This window comes from Cervus elaphus, chromosome 15, assembly GCF_910594005.1.
Source record: "Cervus elaphus chromosome 15, mCerEla1.1, whole genome shotgun sequence".
NCBI lineage: Eukaryota > Metazoa > Chordata > Mammalia > Artiodactyla > Cervidae > Cervus > Cervus elaphus.
In genome coordinates this window covers 39,598,126-39,616,928 of record NC_057829.1, presented here as the reverse complement: position 1 = coordinate 39,616,928, position 18,803 = coordinate 39,598,126, and positions in this window count along the sequence as shown.

The window sequence follows — 18,803 nt, the reverse complement described above, 5'->3', positions numbered from 1 at the left end:
TGGGCATTTCACAGACTGGCACCCATCATGTAGGGTTTTATGGATCATCTAGCCTGAGATCACAGAAAGGCGCAGCCTAGTGGAACGCCTGAGAAGGAGGTGAACGCAAGGGAAAAGGGACCTAATATTTCCTGAGCTCTACTATTGCCAAGCACATTACATGCATTATTTTATTTAATGCCCACAAAATCCTAGAGCCTAGGTATCTTTCTCTCCATTTCACAGAAGAGAAAATTGGCCCATAAACAATTTATGTAAGGTTTAAAAGTCATTAAACTGGATGAACTGGCTACACTGTCTCATTCCAAAGTCTATGATCCATTTTACTAGGAAAGGAGAAAAGGGAAAATGAAGAAAAGGCAATGGACAAAGAAGAGGAGAGAAAGAGAAAAATAAAGGCCATATGCATGTGTGCATACTCAGTCACTTCAGCTGTGTTCTACTCCTTGTGACCCTATAGACTGTAATGCTCGAGTCTGAGGGATGGTCTGTCCAAGGGATTCTCCAGGTAAGAACAATGAAGTGGCTTACCAAGCCCTCCTCCAGGGGATCTTCCCAATACAGAGATTGAACCTGTATCTCCTGCATCACTGGCAGATTCTTTACCACTGAGACACTAGGGAAGTCCCAAAGGGACCATGAAAAAAAAAAAAAAGATGAGATATCTGGGTGCAGGAGCCCTTCCCTTAAGTCTGTATTGGAAGGAGATTTCAGGATAAATAACAATGAGCAGATTGACTGGCCTTCTGACTCTTCATGCTTTGCCTCAAGCTAGTTCTTTTCTATATTTGGTTCTTCATTTCCATCGGGGGTAATCTGAGTTTTGGTGAGCTTCTGGACCAATATAATGGATGAGATAGGCATAATGATTGTAGAAAAATCACATTCGTTTTCAGGTTCTTATAATAGACACAGGAGTAGCTGCATAAGTCAGTTCCTTACAGGAGAATGAGCACAGCGGTGACGAATGGTAACACTGCTTTATCTCAAGTCAATGAGCATGACACAGGGTGACCTTCAGCAGTGCAGGTCCATTCATGGTCAATGCACACTTTTAAATCTATTCAGCTGGACATGGGTGTGGCAGGAGGCTGGGTTCTGGTTCTCATAGCCATCCCTGGTTGAATAAATTCACTTGGGGCAGACATTGAGATCTCATTGTTTATCTTATTTATTGAAACCTCATTCTCAAATTAATTTTGCCTTTTTATACTTAGACACCTCTGGATCATATTACTCTTTAATCTTAAAAACGTTAAAAAAAACTAAGATCCCATATCCAGTTCCATCACTTCATGACAAATAGAAAGGGTAAAAAGTGGAAGCAGTTACAGATTTTATTTTATTGGGCTCCAAAATCAATGTGGACAGTGACTGCAGCCATGAAGTTAAAAGACACTTGGTCTTTGGAAGGAAAGTTATGACAAACCTAGATAGTGTATTAAAAAGCAAAGACATCACTCTGTCAACAAAGGTCTGTACAGTCAAAGCTATTTTCCAGTAGTCATGTATGGATGTGAGAGTTGGACCATAAAGAAGGCTGAGTGCTGAAGAACTGATGCTTTTGAACTGTGGTGCTAGAAAAGACTCTTGAGAGTCCCTTGGACAGGAAGATCCCTTGGATAGAAGTCCCTTGGAAGGAGATCAAACCCATCAATCCTAAAGAAAATCCACCCTGAATACTCATTGGAAGGACTGAGCTGAAGCTGAAGCTCCAATACTTCGGTGCAAAGAGTTGACCCACTGGAAAGACTCTGATGCTGGGAAAGATTGAAGGCAGGAGAAGAGGGTGGCAGAGGATGAGATAGTTAGATAGCATCACTGACTCAATAGATATGAATTTGAGCAAACTCCAGGAGATAGTGAAAGACAGGGAAGACTGGTGTTCTGCAGTCCATGGGTTTGCAAAGAGTTGGACACTATTTGCCAACTAAAAAACAACAGCCCACTTTTTTTCTTGGTTTAACTTAGAATTCTTTCATTGCATCTAAGATTGGAAAATTTCTCTTCCATGAAGACATTAATAAATATTTACATCTATTTTATTAAACTGTTTGTGATTTTTAAAAAATTTAAATCCATAAATTTTATTTTGTAGTGTTGTATAAAGTAGGGATATAATTTATTTCCAATTATTCAATACTAGGTACTAAATCGGAGGAGGCAATGACAACCCACTCCAGTACTCTTGCCTGGAAAATCCCATGGATGGAGGAGCCTGGCAGGCTGTGGTCCATGGGGTCGCTAAGAATCGGACATGACTGAGCGACTTCACTTTTGCTTTTCGCTTTCATGCATTGGAGAAGGAAATGGCAACCCACTCCAGTGTTCTTGCCTGGAGAATCCAAGGGTTGGGGGAGCCTGGTGGGCGGCCGTCTATGGGGTCGCACAGAGTCGGACATGACTGAAGTAACTTAGCAGCAGCAGCAGGTACTAAATAATCAATTTTGTCCTTATTGATTTATGACACTTGTTTTAAACTGGGTTTTCTTTTCAGCTCAAAGTTCTTATGTACTATTGAAATAATCTTTTTATTCTGATATTCTGACTCATTTTATAGAGGGAGAAGATCTTCTGTAGGAATGCTTTTAATTTATAGGTGGTTTCTAATTGTGTGTCTTTTCTACCTGTCCTCTCTCTTCCTTTCCCTCTCTCTCTGGTCTCTCCCCCTCCAAACACAATAAATCTTTGTCTCCTCACTATCTTTGTCTACCTCACTTTGGCTCTTTCCTCTGCCTTCTGAAATAATTTCTGAAACATTTCTTTCAGCATAATTTAATTTTCTGCACCATCAATTTTATTTCTTTTTGACCCCAATGCCAATTTTAAACCTGACACAGCTTTTTTATTTTTGGTTTCATGTCAGACTTTAACATTGTCAGCTTATGCTATTTTATTTCAGAATTTTGTCTTTTTATCTCACCTGTTCTTTCCCTGTATGTAATTTTTTTGTTTCAAGATTCCTCTTTACCTTACCAAGAACACAAGTCAGACATATTTTTTTAAAAACTTGGTCTGTTTTTACAGCAACCATCAAAGATAGGCTTTTCCTCTGAATCCTCCACAACTATTATCCCACATATTTTTCTCATAGGCCACAACATTATATGCAGCAAGATAGTGAAATATTTGGCAGAGAAATAAAACCCTTGGCTCTTTGTAGCGTGTTGCTTCTGAAGGTCCCCAGAGAAATAGTGCAGGGATCCACTCTGTGACTAAGGTGTCACTAGCCTCCACTTTGGCTATTCTACATCTGGAGGCACTTCCAAGTAAGAGGTCAGCCTAAGTCTCCACCCTCATGCAAACATGAGTCCAGAGTTGATAAACAGCCCCTCTGTCCCTTGTTTTACCCCCAATACAAGCCAGAGTCCTAATCTATTTTCTTTAAACAGAGCCTCAACTTCACATCTTCTTGTGGACTCATTTTCAATCTGTGAATAGGGAACCATCTTCACTGACTACTATTCACCAGTGGACCAGGTATGTGGACAGTCCTAGACGGCTACATACCCACTTGGATCCTCATGGAAAATTCCTTTGGGGCACATGACTGGGAAGAGTGTGCCCATCCCTGACCCCCATTCTGCCAGCTGGAAATACTGTATTGTGCTGCTACTGCCTAATTCTTCCAGTAGAGAATAAAATATAGGCCATGGAGAATGTGTGGTGGCCTCTGTTGTTGTTGATTAGTCACTAAATCGTGTCTGACTCTTGCGACCTCATAGACTCTTCTGCCAGGTTCTTTTGTCCATGAGATTTCCCAGGCAGGAATACTAGAGTGGGTTGCTATTTCCTCCTCTAGGGGATCTTCCCAACCCCTGGATCATACCTTCATCTCTTCCACTGCAAGTAGATTCTTTACCTCTGAGCCACCAGGAAAGCCCATGATGATGCCCAAAGCACTGTCTTTGTGCTCCTCCTACAGTTCTCCCTGCCCCCCACCTCATCTAATATAGTCAATCTTGGAAAATTCTACTTCCCAAGATGTCTCATCCCACCTTCTCTAACTTTTAGCAACACTGTATAGTGAGGGGATGTAGAAAGCCAGAAACAGGACAGAGACAGGAATTAGAAGTGAATGGTAGGATTTTTGCTTGATGGAGCACTTGTTTTCATCCTTGCTAGGTCAAATGCTAGTGTGTGTAAAAATCACCAGGGAATGTAGTTAAAATTAAGATTCTGATTTAGTAGATCTAGGATGGAGTCTGTGATTTTCTGTTTCTAATAAGTTCCCAGATGATGCCAATGATGTTGATTCATGGACCATACTTTGAGGTGCAAGACTCTGAGTTCCTTGAGGCAGGGATCATATTATATAAACTCAGCTCAGTGCCAGGATTATAACAGACACTTTCCAAGTATTTCTTCTACTGAATTGAAATGAAGCATTCTGGATTCAAAAGGCAGAGCACACATAAAAGATAAAATGTGTTTTTTTATCTGGTTGTGTTGGTCGCACAGTTATACCTCTTGGTATTAAAAGTTGACTCTTAGACACTTTTGAATCCCTAATCCCTAAATGACCACGAGTATTGGAAAGTCTGATGGAGATACACTTAATTGTTTTAGTCACAAAACCAATTTTTTTTTTTTCATGTATATTTGAATCCTCTATGGCTCAATGTCCCCCTTTCCCCTGGGCTGGGGGTCACTGTACTGAGCAAAAGTATGTTCACCAAATGCACTTGACCAGCAGATGTGTTCACACAGACATATGTGTGAAGCATTGTCACCATCCCATCACCACCCTCACCATCCCTCCAACAAATGGTTAGATGAGTCCATTACATAGTGACATTCACATACCACTAGCTCTGGTGGAGTTTATATCAGTCTGGATCCGTTCAGATGATAGAAATTATACTAATAATTTTAACAGAAAGTATTTGATATATGAAATTGTAAACAGAATATAAAATTGTTCCCTAGGTATCATGGGAGTAGAAAGTGCAGGAAGCAGCTCCCCTGACCCAGAACTGGGGAACAAAGGGTAGAGGCTGAATTTATTCAAAATGAGAAGCTTCAGAGGAAGGGCCCTGAGACCTGAAACTCAGTCCCCCAGAGCTGGTATCTGAGCTTGAGCAAGAGGATCCATGAGCATAGGCCCAACCTTTTAAGGAGGCGCTGGCATCTCAGAGAGAGATGTAAGAAAGTTGGCTCTGCAAGGGTAATAATTACAAACTGGCTTCAGCGGCTGTTTCAGGAAGGAAGTGCCTCTGCCAGGGTGAAGAGGTGTTGCTGGGGAGACACAGGAAAAGGAAGCACATGACAAAAGGAAGCAGACAGAACAGGAAGGAGCATGGCGGCCTCTGCCTTCTCCTGCGTTGTGTCTCCCCCTAGTGTCTCCTGTTTGCAGATCCCAACAAGGAGCATCTAGTCAAACAGAAATGTGGTTCAGAGGCCCAGCCGCAACATCACAGAGCTAAGTATGGAAAGATGGGTCTAGCGCCAACCAACAATAGCCAGTAGCTTAATAGCTGATACACACATTGCAGAGGGTGGGGCAGTTGTATAAGTAAATAGGTTTCAGGGAAATTGGATTCGCGCTAGTGGTAAAGAGCCCAGCTGCCAATTCAGGAGACATAAGAGATACTGGTTTGATCCCTGGGACAGGAAGATCTCCTGGAGGAGGGCATGGCAACCCACTCCAGTATTCTTGCCTGGAGAAGTCCATGAACAAGAGAAGCCTGGCAAGCTACAGTCCATAGGGTCGCAAGCAGTCAGACACCACTGAAGCGACTTAGCAGGCATACACAAAAGTCAAAGAAAAATTGTAGTCTCCTGCTCCCTAAACCATGACCCCCTAAGGCTTTTCATCTACTGAACAAAGCTTTTTACTGTGTTAGTCGCTCAATCGTGTTCAACTCTTTGTGACCCATGGATTGTAGCCCGCCTGGCTCATCTGTCCATGGGATTCTCCAGGCAAAACTCCTAGAGTCAGTTGCCATTTCCTTCTCCAAAAGTGTTAGTCGCTCAGTTGTCTCTGACTCTTCGCAGTAACACCGGAGTCACTGGAGGGAAAATGGAGTCTCTGACTCAGAAATGTTCTCATTTTCCATCAAAAGTGAGGGGGAGCTGGAAGTTCTTTTGGTTCAGGGAGGAAGGAAGGAGAGGAGGCTGATGAAAGAATTCAAGTAATCTGATATAAGAATCTTGGTTGCTAAAGCTCCAGGAGAAAAAGATGAAAAAATGACAGAAACTCCAAGGAGGCTGAAGGAGGAGCTATGCTTGGAATTCTTAGAGAGAATTCCCCTCAACAAACGGCCTGAAAATGACACGGGAGCAGCCACATAGTGTGTTTAGGAAGGGAAAACCAGAGATAGCACCCCGGCTCTCTGCTTCCTGGCAGTATGGAGGAAATCCAAAGTTCTGTGTGCTTCCAGGATACAGGAGGAGGTGGTGAGGATTAAGATCGTGGGCTTCCCTTGGGCTCAATGTAAGCAAAAAGAAAAAAAGAGTTCCTGTGGCAGTAGACATCTAGTAGTTAGAAGATTTGACCTAAATACAAGGATTTGAAGGGCTAGGAGGAACCACAGTGAAGTTAAGTTAGCACAGAGTCACCAGAGAACTATGATTTAAAAAAAAAAAAAAATAGGTCATGGATTTTACCGGCCCTGAATGTGAGCAGCTGATGCTTGTCAGATGCAAGGTGTCTGGGCAGGGAAATGATCATCACTACAGAGGGCTCATGAGTCCAGAGCATGGCACAAGCACCCTTGTGTAAGGCAATAGACCTTTCCCAACCTCCCTGAGGACCTAAAGAAATCTTTAGCAAAATAAAAACCAAGCCCATTAAGGAGGCTGAACTTTGAATTTGATGAAACATTTATGAATTCATCAAAACAATATCAAGCTAACTTGAAAGTTATTTTTAAATGGAAGAGAATGAAATTACTTTAGACAATAAGATTTGTCACCATCTCTGCCCTCTCCTGCTGTCTCTCTCTCTCACACACACACACAATTCATCTAGGATATGAGGGATTAGGAATACAATAAGAGACACAAAATAATCCTTTTAAAAGCTTTCTCTCTCTCTCTCTTTTTTTTACACTTGAGCGTAGCCTACAATTGTGAAACTTTCACTACACAGTCAACCAGATGCCTTCATCACTTGATTTCTCTAAACCTTCATTACAATAGTGAGGATGTAACACTCTAAGAGGAGGAAAACACTGTTCTCCCAGAAATGTCCTTAGAAAAGTGTACTGTAGACAACCCTTTGTGAGATCTGGATCATGTTTTAGTGTTAATACCTACCATTCAGTAAATATTATATGCAACTCATTGTGGAATTTCTTACCCATAATCTTCATGAATCCTCAGTGAGGCGAGCTCGTGTTCTGTCTGCATTACAGGTGAGAAAACTGATTCTCAGCAAGGCTAATTTTTAGTCAAGATCACACATCTAAGAAGTAGTAAAACTGGTATTCAGGTCCACGTCTGTTTGGTCTCAAACCCACTACATAAATCAATATAAAACCAAGTGCTAAATAGAATAACCACAAATTACCAACAAACCAACAAAACCAGACTATAAGCACTCTTCGATTAGAGCCAAAAACCCCTCTGTCCTTAAAACAAAGAAAATAGTTGAGAAATACAATAGCGCAGAGTTCTGAACAAAAGCATTTACCACTACATTTCAGATCATCTGCAGACAGATTATTTGCATTTTATCTATCCAATTTTTTCTCACACAATTGTCAAGTATTATCTCTAGATCTAAATTAATTAAAGTTGGCCAAAGGGGACAAAGACAAGGAAACATATTTTGTAAGAACATATTAGATGCTGTTATCGCAGTGCTGCTCTTAATCATTGCAGAAGTCACAGACAGCACCACTGAGCTTATTTTTGCTGTGTATTTTTCTTTAGTAGTTCACATTCATATGATCTCTGGCATCTCACGTTATTTCAGTTCCTGCATTCTAAAACTGACACATATATAACTACACAGTTATCCAGCTCTCTCCTTTCCTTACATGGTGATATTTTAGGTGGCCAAGGTGGTATTCACTATTTTTAAGTTGTTGCCTTTTATCCACGCTCCATAGCATCTTGACACCTGAATCCCCACCCTAATAGGGATTCAGGCAAAAACCAAATACAATTGACTAATAATCAAACGTACTGGCTTCTTTTCAATTCTAACCTATTTGGCTTATTTGCAAAAGTTGATGTTAGCGTAACCCCCTCATCATTTATAGAAACCTCTCTTTCCTTCCTACATTTCTATGATGTCACTGTCTCCTGCTTGTCACACCGCCGACAGCTCCTTATCTTTTTTGTCAAGTCTTCCTTCCACTTTCTCTAAAGTGATTTGCAATGTCTGTCTCTACCTACCTGAAACCAAACTTGTAAATACCAATCTCTCCCAACTCTGAACCAGTGGAATCTCTTTCTAATCACTGACTGAACATCTGCATCTGGATATATTACAGGTAAGTCAACGGTAATATATTCAAAGTCTGCTTCATTTGCCACCAGCTCAAATCTGATGTTTCTCCTTCAACCAGTTTTGTTTTACCAGTCTTGTGAACCAGATAAGACCTCACACCAGACAATCTAAGTTGTCTGGTGTGACAACTAAGTTGCTTTGGGCCACTCCTTGGCTGCTTATTCTTACCGTCCACTCACTACTAAGGCTAACAAATCCGCCTTCAATGCTTCTTCCCTAGGCCAGGTAAGGATCACCTCTCAACTGTGCTGCCTCGACTGTTTACAACCGTGCCTCTGCCTCTCATCTTTGCCCCCTAAAATGTCCTCCAAGGTACTGATAAGACGGTTATTCTAAAACACAAATACTTTCATAAGACTCAAAAAGCAATTTCTGGTTCTGGGAAATGGATAGCTTCCTGCTACCTCCTTTTTTTGTGGTAAATCCATGTGGCACACGCTATTTTTAATATACCTGGCTTCAGGCCACTTTTACAAATGCACTTTTCTTCTCCTCAAAACCCTCCTTTCTCCATATACTATAATTCTCCTCGTTGCCAATAACACACTGTGTAATTTCAAAACTCCAGACTTTGCTCATTTTGCTTCCTTTATTATTTAACATTGTTAAGACCCATTTCAAATGTCACTTACTTTCTGCTGCGCCCCAGGATCCTGGAACAAAATCAATCGCTCACCTTTTCTCTTTATGAACGTGTATAATGTCAGCACGTTGCACAAGCACAAATTGTCGTATGTAATTTTTTTTTAAAAAGTCTTCACTTCTGACTTTCGTAGCTCAATATTTATTAGGCCCCATAACTGACTGCTTCACTCTTAGATCATAATAATTTCTCCTGTTTCTTTACTTTGCAAGCATAGCCTCAACTGAGAAGTTAGAATGTCAAGTGCCAAAAACATTAATATCCAAAAATAACCCTGGCTACTTGGGAGTGGCAGAAGATGCCACGCTTCTTCTCTTTTTGTCAATTATTTGAGAGAGGCAGAGGAAGAAAACAGGACAGAGATATTTTCTTCTAGAGCTTACCCTTTCATGAGATGTCTTGGTGGTCTTCAACCTTGGCCAATGTTGATAGTGACTGTCTTGGGTATGTTTACAGAAATTTGTAGGCTCCCCTGCTAACGCATGTTGCATACAATTTCCTACACTCCTTCAATTACCCACATCCCCCAGAGTATGCATCTGGTTCCCAGAAAACGCTCATCCCTGTTTGAACTGCCAACAGAGGGGAATTAAGTTGCTTCCCAGAAGTAGCAGCAACTTGCCTTCTTCTTCTCTATAAGTAGGGCATTGTGCCAGCTTATGGTGCCTGCCCTCCATATAACTTCTCAGAATTCAATCCCCTTTCCAGGCTTCCTTCCACACATTCCAAGTCCTTGTGAGATTCCTGTGAAATCCCTGTCTCTACTATTGCAGTGAAGGAAGTAGAATCCTCATCCATCTATGCATTCTTTCACCCACCCTGGTGGGAGCCAGGTAAATCAGTATCACATCAGCTCTTGCCAAAGAAATTTTATCATAAACTCTTACTTCCAGGTCCATTCTTTCAATCTTTTATAGCTGAGGTTTGTTTTAAGATTCACTGTTCAAGGTGACCATGAGTTAGTTACCAGTCCCTTATTACATAATCTGGCCTTTTAATCTGGTATAATTCACTTTACAAGAAACATCTTTAGTGCTTTGGTTTCTTGGTTAAGACTTCAATTCCAATATCCTATTATACACAAATTCACATGCATGCATATAAAATAGTTGGGAGTATGAAAATGCTTATTCTAAGTAATCTTAAATTTGGGTCACCCTACTTCCTGGGATTGATAAGAAACTCAATATCAACTAGCCATTATGGCATGAAGATTATGTGGATTTTCACCCCTGTACTATGGAAGTTTAAAACTTTGGAAATGGCATTCAGTAAGGAGGAGTGAGTTCCTGATAAACTGATCCACCCCAAAATTATAACTATGAAAGCTGAATTAACTTAAAATCAAAACAAGAAAACAAAGCCCCAGGGTATCTATTTTGAGGGCTCTAGAGACTAAATAAAAGCAGATACTATTTAGAGAGGAGTCAAAATTTAAAGACAGTATCTAATGGGAGATGACTTCCTCCTGTATTTTTTCTTTCCTATGCTTCCTTTTGCTTTCTTTCTGTCTTTTCCTTTTATTTCTCTCTTTCTATTTTCTTTTTATTTCTTTCCCTATTTCCTCCTTTCCTTCCTTCCCTTTTTTCCACTTCTCCGTCTGTCCTCCCTTCTCTACCTCCTTTCTTCTCTCTCTCTCTCTTAATTTTTACTTGTAGGGGTAACCATAGTTGCAATGATCACAATTGCTCCAGGTAGCTAAAACTTTGGTAGAAAATCCACTAGTTTTCTTATTCAGTGGAGAAAACCTTGGTACTACAAGGTCAAGCAAAATAAATAAATAAATAAAGAGAAACATAAGTGAAAGCGCAAAAGAGAGTATAGTTATGGAATTCCTAATTCTCTGCATAAACTCTCTGAAAGTCTGTGACTGACTTCTAAGCCATGTATATGAAAATCAAACTGAAAGCAAGTTGCACTTTAGCTCAAAGAACAGAATTGGTATTTGGGCTATTCAACACAGATGATCAGTTGGATTTAAATCCAACTGATCTGTCTACTTAAAAAACTCAACAACCTCTGGGGAAACAAAAGAGAATCCAGAACCCTACCAATACAACATTCAGAATGTCCAAAATACAATCCAAAGTTAGTTGGCATATAACAAACAAGAAGAAAGACTTGTAGCAGATACCAATCTTGAGATGATACAGATACTAGACATATTAGATAAGTTCATTAAAATGTCTCTTTTAAGGATGCATACTGAAATAAAATACACAGACAAAACACTTGAAAGGATAGTAAATGAAACAGATAATAAAAGAAATAAAAAATTGGACATTTAAGACTTGTAAAATATAACACCTGAAATACATTTTTCCACAGATGGGTTTAATAAGTGTAGCAATGAAAAGGAAGGAATCAGTGAATACAAAGATGGATAGATATAAATCATACAATTTAAAGACAAGAAGAAAAAGTATCAAAGATAACCTAAATAGAGTCTGGGAATCCTGAGGAAAATTTCAAAGGGTCTAGAAGATAGGGAGAGAGAAGAGGGAGAAACATATTTAAAAGTGAAAGGAAAAACTTCCCAAATTTGTTCAAAAACAAGTATATAGATTCAGGCAGCCCAATGAACATGATATATTTGAGAAGAACCACACCTAGGCACATCATAATCAAATTGTTAAAAATCAATATAAAGAGAAAAAGTTTGAAAGCAACCAGTGAATATCAACACTTTACATACAGGGAAATAAAAACATGAATGACTACAAACTTCTGATTAGAAACAAGGAAGGTCAAAAGATGGTAGAACAACATTTTTCAAAGACTAAGAAAAAAAGATATCTGTCAACCCAAAATGCTATAAGCAGCAGATATCTTATTAAAGGAAGGGAAAATCAAAATATTTCTAGATAAAGGAAAAATAGAGTAATTCATTGTCACCAGATTTTGTAGCACAAGAAATGTTCAAAGGAAGTTTTGCAGCATGAAGAGAAATGCTATCAGAAGGAAACTAGATTCTTCAAGAATAAATGAAAAGCATTTGAATACAAAAGATTATTTTTTTCTCTTAGCGTCTTTACAAATACATATGCTACAAAAAACATATGCAAAAATAAAAACTATCTTACTTACATAAGTAGATACAATATATATGACAACTATTACAGAAAGGAGGTGAAAAGATTAAAGCACCTACACAGTTGCAGAGCTTCTATATTTTACAAGAAAAGTATTAGCTGCCTAGTCATGTCCAACTCTTTGCCACTCCATGGACTATAGCCCACCAGCCTCCTCTGTCCATGGAATTCTCCAGGCAGGGGAACTGGAATGGGTTGCCATTACCTTCTGTAGGGAATCTTCCTGACTGACCCAGGGACTGAACCCGGGTCTCCTGCACTGCAGGCGTATTCTTTACTGCTGAGCCACCAGCGAAGCCTGTGGTAGTACTATATAAATTCAAGGTAGAATTTGAAAAATTAAGAATGCATGTTGTGATCTCCATAGCAACCACTAAAAAATAATGCACAAAGGTATTATAGTCACCTTTTAAAATGAGAAATCTGCAAGATGACCAGCAGAGAGGCCCATCCCTCCCTTCCTAATTCCACCCAGGTTCAACTTAAGTAAACTTCCCCTTTCAGTGAATGCATACAGGAAGCTTATATTAAAACAAAATGTGCTCTGAGAGGGGTGGCCAGGTTCAGATAATTGTTTCTATCTCAAGATTTGATGCTGCTGTCCCAGCTGCTTAGTGTACAGGTTCATTGTGACCTTTTCTGTAATCTGTCAGACACTGCTGCACTGCCAGGCAGAAGAGTTAGAAGAAAAGGTAGTAAATTATAGATTAGATGCCCCTAACTCCCTTGGACTGTGAGGAGACCCAACTAGTCCATTTTAAAGGAGATCAATCCTGGGTGTTCATTGGAAGGACTGATATTGAAGCTGAAACTCCATCCAATACTTCGGCCACCTGATGCGAAGAGCTGACTCATTTGAAAAGACCCTGATGCTGGGAAAGATTGAGGGCAGGAGGAGAAAGGGACAACAGAGGATGAGATGGTTGGATGGCATCACTGACTCAATGGACATGGGTTTGGGTGGACTCCAGGAGTTGGTGATGGACAGGGAGGCCCGGTGTGCTGCAATTCATGGGGTCGCAAAGAGTCAGACACAACTGAGTGACTGAACTGAACTGAACTGAACTGAACTGAACTGAACTGAGAGGAGGAAATGGCAACTCACTCACTCCAGTATTCCTGCCAGGAAAATCCCAGGGACAGAGGAGCCTGGTGGGCTACAGCCCATGGGGTCACAAAGAGTTGGACATGACTGAGCACATATAGATTAGATGATGTGAAATACATGTAGGATATAAAAGCTAAGCTGTCCTGTCATAGAGTGAAGGGAATACTCTGAGGGCTGTTCTACTATGATTTTATTTATTATATGTTGTAAATCTAAAAGTATATATTTACTTTATTGCTTCTGTAATGCTTAAAAAAATTTTTTTTGCAGTAAGTCTTTCAGCAAAAGAGAACAAAATAATTTAAGAGCATGTTTCATTTTAAAAAAGGACTGAAATTCCATTTCCTACAAAAGTTGATGACAAGCCTGTAACTTAATTTTTTATCAAGATTTACTTTATACTATTGGCCTGTAGAACTTTTTCTTGCTGCAGGGAAACAAAAAGTCAAAAATCGCTAGAGAAGTGGTGTTAGAATCTGCTATTAAACTTAGTGCTTTGACTAGACTGCACTGTCTAGGACATCCAACGTAGAATTGAATACAAGTGATGAGGTCTCTGCTTCATTCTTCTTTAAGATATGAAGAAAACTCAATATTTCAAAAATAAATATGATGATTACTATAAAAATTTTAGAAGTACTCATATGGGTTTGCTATTTAATTTTTAAACATAAATAGGTATAGAATTCCCCAAATGCTTTCTCTACATATGTCACAGTGATCATATTGTTTTCTCCTTTCTTTTTGTAAATATGTCAATAACATTTTTGATTTTCAAATGCTAGGTTAGTATTACAGATCAAGAGAAACCTTACCAGGTCATTTTAGATTATCTTTTTAATACATCATTGAATTTGACTTACTAATATTATGTTTAAGATTTTTTATATCAGACTATGATATAGGTATCCAACATAATAAAACCAATGTCTATTAACATAGAGATATTTTAAATGATATTATAAACAGCCTCTTGATGAAAGTGAAAGAGGAGAGTGAAAAAGTTGACTTAAAGCTTAACATTCAGAAAACTGAGATCATGGCATCCGGTCCCCTCACTTCATGGCAAATAGATGGGGAAAGAGTGGAAACAGTGGCTGACTTTATTTTTCTTGGCTCCAAAATCACTGCAGATGGTGACTGCAGCCATGAAATTAAAAGATGCTTACTCCTTGGAAGGAAAGTTATGACCAATCTAGACAGCATATTAAAAAGCAGAGACATTACTTTGTCAACAAAGGTCCGTCTAGTCAAGGCTATGGTTTTTCCAATAGTCATGTGTGGATGTGAGACTTGAACTATACAGAAAGCTGAGCGCTGAAGAAATAATGCTTTTGAACTGTGGTGTTGGAGAAAACTCTTGAAAGTCCCTTGGACTGCAAGGAGATGCAACCAGTCCATCCTAAAGATCAGTCCTGGGTGTTCATTGGAAGGACTGCTGTTGAAGCTGAAACTCCAAAACTTTGGCCACCTGATGGGAAGAGCTGACTCATTTGAAAAGACCCAGATGCTGGGAAAGATTGAGGGCAGGAGGAGAAGGGGATGACAGAGGATGAGATGGTTGGATGGCATCACTGACTCAATGGATATGAGTTTGGGTGGACTCCAGGAGTTGATGATGGACAGGGAGGCCTGACATGCTGCGGTGCATGGGGTTGCAAAGAGTTGGACGTGACTGAGCGACTGAACTGAATTGAACTGAACTGAATTTACCATTTAGGTACCCTCTCTTTCAAAACTGTCTCATTAATAGTGATAAATGATATAGCACATAATAAAATGCCATAGCATAATATAAGAAGAGCACAGTCACAGGACTCAGAGGTATAGCAAAGTTCTGAGGAAGATAAGGAAAATATTGGTTGAGGATAAAGTGTCAAAAATATTTTGGCATCATCAATAAAACAGAAGAAGACTTGTCCTCAGTGAAACAAGAGTAGAAAACCTCAAGCCACTGAAAGATAGAGATGGAAATTCAATAAAATGCGATAAGAAATGAAGAAGATGAGCTTTACAGAGAGGGACAATCACAGAAGGACTTAAAGGCATCAAAACAACTAAAACACAGAATTAAAATTGATGTTAGAGCATAAAAAAGAGCAGATCTGAAATGGTTGAACACAAAATCAGTAAATCTTTCAGTTCAAATGGCAATTTAAAACCACACCTTTAACTTGCTCCTCTAACAACTCCACTGAAACAAATAATGAAATATAAATTGACAAAAACACATATCACCACTTTAATCTAAGGAGATAGGACACTCAAAGGCAAAAGAAAAACTCAAAGACTGTGAATTATAGCATAAAAGCTCTGGATAAAATAAAGGGTCAACAGTCTCCTACAGAGCTGCCTGCACTTAGGAGTGTGTGGACAGCCTCCAACAAATCCCCAGTATCAAGTTCAGATTTCAAGAAGCAGGACCTGAAGGCCACCTTTGGCCACTGCAAATCTGGCTCAGTTCAAACGCAGTCCCACAAAGGTGGCAACCAGCGTGGCAGAATTGTCTGTGAACAATGTTCTAAAGAAGGGAGAAGGTCCTTTTCTAACTGGCTTCAAGTGAGGGAGGACCTTCTCCCTAAAAATGCATATGCTTATCAGATATCTTTAAGATACTATCAAAAAACAAAGATAAAAACATGAGAGAAACAGAGACAGACAGAGAGAGAGAAGATTAAAAAAACGAAGAAAGCGAGAGAAAAGAGCCTCCGTACCCTCAGAACATGCAAGTACATTTTCCTTTTGTGCTTGGACCACCATGCATCCATGCACAAAATAAAAGTTAACAAATCTAGACATGTTCTTCTCACTCATCCAGCCCTAGAAATTGGAACAGTGCTCTTCATGGTCTCTAAATATGTCCATCTTGATTCCAATATTAAACAAACATGAAGCTCCCACTTTAATGAGAGCAAACAGAATATATATATATGTGTGTGTGTGTGTGTGTGATTTAAAAAAAAAACTGAGGAATAAGAATAAATGTTCCTTCTAAGACAGATTATTCTAAGAAGAAAAAAACTTCAAAAAATATTTTACTTCATTTACTTACCAAGATCAGAGTTTAAAATAAATGTGTGAAAAGAAATAAATGAACAATGAGAAAATACTCTTTTCACCTGAAAATTAGATAATCAAAAGGTATAAAGTCACTGAAAGGAATATCAGGTTAGAAACTGTGGAAGACAAGTAGTGTATTAAAAAAAATCGAGTTTGTAAACTATCAAATGGATCCCAGCAGAAAGGATAAGGAGATAAATACAAGTTCAAGGATAGACTCCATGAACACAAATTATTTATGCAGAGAGACACACATCTTTGAGTAAAGGACTATGGAATAGATGAATAAGCAATAAATAAAGAAAAAAGGAGAAGTTTTATTGAGTTGACAATTGACACTTCACACTGAAATTTTTATTAAAGAAGCCTACCCAGACTTCTGATGCTGAACTTTCTGAAACTTAAAAAAAATAAAGAAAAAGGATAATCTGAATTCCCATTTAACAATTTACTGAGCATAAATATTTCTTTTTTCTCTCAAAATCTCATGAAAATGACAAAACTATTCTGATGTAAGGAAAAAACGTAATGCTAAAATTTGAAGAATGCCTTCAAAAGCAAAGAAAAATGTAGTATTTCTGAATGGTACTAAGCTAATGCAATAATATTGATTACCACACCTAATATATCTGAGGAACTTTGAAATTTTTAAAACAGATAACAGAACCTCTGAAAAATTAATTTCAACCAAACAAATTCCTCAGAAGTAAGTTCATGGAGAGCAAGAGCAAAGAAACTAGAACAGAGTGTGGGCTTTTTTTTTTCCACTATGTAATTAATTAAAGGATTACAAAATAGTTATTGCTGCCCCCTGCTTTCAGGCCTGCTGTTACATTTTCCAACTGGATAAAATCTGCAGGACTTCTTTTGTCACCACGGGAATTCAGCCAAAGTGTCTATATGGGGGTGACTTCAGGCTTTTGTCCTTCCTATGGGGGACAGGGCCACTTACAAATTGTCCATGTAGATTCTTTCTGCACCTTTAAGGTAGAGCCCACTGTTTTTACCTTCCCATCCACTATACAGAGTTGGTCTCAGCACTCATTGTTGTGGGAATAATTACTGTTACATGTGGCAAGGATACTTTCATGAACAGTTGTTTTAGTCACTAAGCTGTGTCCAACTCTTTTGCAACCACATGGACAATAGCCTGCCGGGCTCCTCTGTCCATGAGATTTCCCAGGCAAGTATACTGGAGTGGGTTGCCATTTCCTTCTCCAGCGGATCTACCTGACCCAGGGACCAAACCTGTGTCTCTTGCATTGGCAGGCGGGTTCTTTACCACTGAGCCACCAAGAAAGCTGTATTAATATATGGGAATGAGCAAGGAAGAAGATCATCACACATTGGAAGACAAAAATAATTTTAAAAACTGAACAATTTTTTTAAAGGGAGAAATCAAAATGAACAGACAGGAAAACTAACACTAGCGGAATCAGAGTTAGCACTGAATATAGAAAGATTTTAACTGTCTAGTACTCATATTTTCATAGAATGAAGGGATGCTCTGAAACATAGAAAGTAATTATTTGCTTCTTTAAGTTAAAAACATGATTACTAAGATTAAAGATTACAATAATAATACAAAGTTTGGATAGCAGAATTGTCATGGAAAAAGACTACGTTTGTAACTAGAGAATAAAGCTAAGAATTATACCAATGTACAGTTTAAAAAGTCAAAGCAATAGAGTTAAAAGACACTAAACAGAAAACATGGAGGCTAGATCTACTGTTACCAACATCTTTTAAAAATTCAGACTGACATCCAACTTATCTCAAATGCTGGATTCTAGAAAGTAACAAATAAGAATGAAGGATTTTGAACTAAAAAAAACAACAAACAAAACAAGCAAAGAAAAAACCCTATTCTTATCAAAACTCTGATTCAATTATGAGGAAAAAAATAGAATTTTTATACATCAATTAAAAAAAGCTATATTTTACTTACACTTCCTTTTCCACAAAATGTATTCATTAACATATTCTTGAAAACTGAGAAATGAATCTAAGTATGTGGAGGATACCTAATGACAAAAATAATTAATTTTAAATAGTTACAGGTAATAATGCTATGGAACCCAATCCAGCTGTTAAATAAGTGTTCCCTTCCCAAAGGACTTCCCTGGTGGCTCAGATGGTAAAGCGTCTGCCTACAATGAGGGAGACCCAGGTTCAATCCCTGAGTTGGGAAGATCTCTTGGAGAAGGAAATGGCAACCCACTCCAGTATTCTTGCCTGGAAAATCCCATGGACGGAGGAACCTGGTAGGCTACAGTCCACAGGGTCCCCAAGAGAGGGACACAACTGAGCAACTTCACTTTCACTTTCTTTCTTTCCCTTCCCCAAAAGGAAGCATCCAATAGGAAGAGAAGAATTCAAATCCTATGGAAAATAGTGTGTAGATTACTCAGAAAACTAAACATAGAATTACCACAAGAT